The 3,149-nt window shown below is 40.8% G+C and overlaps 1 pseudogene; it reads left to right on the top strand.

The window, feature by feature from the left end:
• The first annotated feature begins 1,376 nt into the window (after positions 1–1,376).
• LOC102989714 (glycoprotein-N-acetylgalactosamine 3-beta-galactosyltransferase 1-like) lies at positions 1,377–2,433 on the top strand (annotated as a pseudogene).
• The last annotated feature ends 716 nt before the right edge of the window (positions 2,434–3,149 follow it).

Here is a 3,149-nt window from a genome sequence, read left to right as displayed (position 1 = left end):
TTTTTGAAGTTTTCTACTCCCTGGTGAGTCCCTATTTCCTTTAAATTCTCTTTCTTTCTCCATTTCTCTTTCTTTCTTTCTTTCTTTCTTTCTTTTCTTTTCTTTTCTTTCTCTCCTTCCTTCCTTTCTCTCTCTCTCTCTTTCTTTCTTTCTTTTTTCTTTCTTTGTTTTGTTTGTTTTCCCCTTATTTCAAACCTCTTGCTTGAGAGGCTCTGGTTGACTCCATTGATTCTGTTCCTTGTAAGGAGGCAAAGTAAGAAGCTGTTTAGAGGTTCCAAGTGTATGTCCCCTACCATCTTCTCCAAGTGGTGATTCAGCTAGGCCATTTGATGAGGAACTGACAGTCAGTATCCTTAGGAGTCTTCTCTTAGAGTCATCATTTTCTTTTGCAAAAAAATTCCTCTGATATCCTGCAGGGAGGATAAGTGTCTGGGAGTTCAGTGGGAGAAGAGATTTAGGACATCAGAATGTTTCCTTCACAACTTTAGTTTTATTTCTCCCCTTTCGATCTCATTCTACATAATCATCCTTCTCTCTCTTACCTGTGCAGTGACCAGCTAATACTAGTAGTCTTGGAAATTCGAAAACCTGCTGGAAATGGTTCATTCTATCTCACGTTGGCTCTCAACCCACTGCCACTCCACTCCCCACCTCCACCTCCAACAGTATTTTGTCATCCTGTGTCTATTAAGAAAACTTTTCACTATTTGCCTTACCTCTTCCAAAACGGTGTTGCTCTTTTCTCTTCTAACATTTTTTTTTCCTTAATAATTCTATTTATTTCTTTTAAAATATCTCTTCACTGTAGCTTTTGAGCAGTTTCAAGAGGGAGCAAAAAAAGAGATGTATGTCTTCATCCTCTGTTCCAAATGCACTATACATCCAAGGAACATGTTATCTGAATTGGTGTTGAGATTTCTCATTAGAGTCCCTACCCGGGGAGGCTGCTCTGTTGTCTGGCTGGGCGCGATGGGCACGGAGTGGGGCGCCCACTGCGAGGATGCTGGGGAGGGAGCTCTGTGGACCAGGCACCTGTCCATCCGAGTGCGTGGATGGAGAAGCCCTCAGAGAGTTGCTGCTGAAGCTGAAACAGGCCATGAGTGACCAGGCATCCCTGAGTCAACCTCCACCTCCTTCTCCGCTGCCAGGAGGATTGACGCTGGGAGGGCAATGTCGCCCCCAGAGGGCAAGATAGGGTCCTGTGCTGTCAGTTTCCAGGGAGCAGGTGAATGGAGTGCTTCCAGCCTCCTGCCCATCTCCTCTGCCCGCTTTTCAGGAGAGGGCCCTATCTGGAAGAGATGGGTAAAGGATAAGCATGGTATATTTTCATGGTCCCTTGACTTCCTTTGCAGATTTTAGGAAACACGCCTTTGGGAATGGCCTCCAGGTCTTGGCTAAATGCTTTCTCCTTCCTCTGTGGGTCAGCAGTCAGCTTTCCTTTATATTCTCAGCTATTTAACATTATTTCAGGAGAGTGGGGTGACCCACAGCCTATTCTTCACAATGAGCTTCATGATAAGGGGCACAACCATCTAGAAAGAGAGATGGGCTTTAACGCAGATGCCAGCTGGCATGCAGATGAGGATGCAGACATATCTGAAAAACTCTTGTTGGAAGGTTAAAAATCTTTGCTGGGTTATGATGACCTGGCTTCAAAATCTAAAGAAAAGAACCAAACATGTCAAGTCTACTTGGGCCCGGCATTGTACTAAAGTGTTGTTCATGAGTTCAGAAGTAAATAAAGACTTCCTTACTGTGGGATTAAACACCAAGGAAGGCAGAGACCAAGTCTACTGGGAAAAAAATGAAAGCTTCTTAGTGCAATCCTGAGCTTTGTCTAGAAGATACTGATTGGTTCTTGACATCAGGTGACGATGCTTGTGTCATACAAGAGAACCTGAGATGGCTTTTGGCAAACTAACCCTGAAGAACCCATACACTTAGGGAGAAGATTTAAGCCCTATATAAGGTAGGGCTACATGAGTGAAGAAGCAGGAGATGTACCAAGCAAAGGAGTCTTGAAATTTGTTGATGCAGCCAAGACAGACAGATGTACACACAGTTCTTCCATGGGAGACAGCCCTGGGAGACACATGGAAATTATGAATGTAGAAGCAGGGATTCTAAAGACCCCACTGGAAAAGAAATTTTCCATCTTTTTGGACCAGAACACCACTGAAAGTTTATCTAACCAGAAACTTTTGGTGCTGGGGCTATACCTATTATCCTCCTGTAGAGGGTTCTGTTTGCTGTTTTGAACTTGCAGTTTATCTTCACTATGTTGACTCTACAGCAGTGTATGTGTTAGAATACCTTTTTTTATCATCTTCATCCATATGGTTGTGTTTACAGACAGTGACCTACCTTGCCTGCGATTAGACTAAAGGAAACAGTGAGACATACAAACATGAAGATCCAAAGGAAAAATTATAAAACTCTAGGAGGAAAAACATGAGTGAATGGAGAAATAAAGTGTCTAACATTACACCGAATAAAGTCTTCTGCGTTTCTGTTGTAGAATCTTGGAACCTCAGTGAGCACTTCTTTCGAAGTGAACATTCCATGGTATAGTATCATAAATCTTTCTTATGTATGACTGTCAACTGAAGCTTTAAATACGCTGTGCAGTATGTTAAAATGGGCTTTGGCCACATTGAGGAACTAGAGGTTTTGTTTCCTCTTTCTGACCATGTGTATTATTGTTTAACCAAACTAGTTAAATTTGCTAAAACTTCATCACACCATTTTGTTACATATACACAATGCTAAATAAAACCTGTCCTTAAAATATTTTAGAAGGAAATATTTTTGCTCAGTGTTATTTGTAAACTCAAGCCTTGAATCTGTAATTGCAGTGATAACTTATAATTGGTAGTATTTCTTCCAGAATAAAGAATAGAAAAGGCACTTGTTCTAAAGGTGCATTCAGGAAACCACAATTTAAAATAAAAATCCTATCGGTGTTTTCCAAGATCATACCAGAGCACAGCATTACTTTTCTAATACTAAATAACAAGATCTCCATGCTAAAAAATCATTCAATTAGATAATCATTTAATAATAATAGTTATTATTATTTGTACCAAATTTCCAAGATCTGTGCTGGGGATTGTGCAAGTCAAAAATAAGGCATGGATTTTACATTCAAG

The sequence above is a fragment of the Physeter macrocephalus genome, chromosome 13 (genome assembly GCF_002837175.3).
Source record: "Physeter macrocephalus isolate SW-GA chromosome 13, ASM283717v5, whole genome shotgun sequence".
Classification (NCBI taxonomy): Eukaryota; Metazoa; Chordata; class Mammalia; order Artiodactyla; family Physeteridae; genus Physeter; species Physeter macrocephalus.
This window is presented reverse-complemented; position numbering and strand designations above follow the sequence as displayed.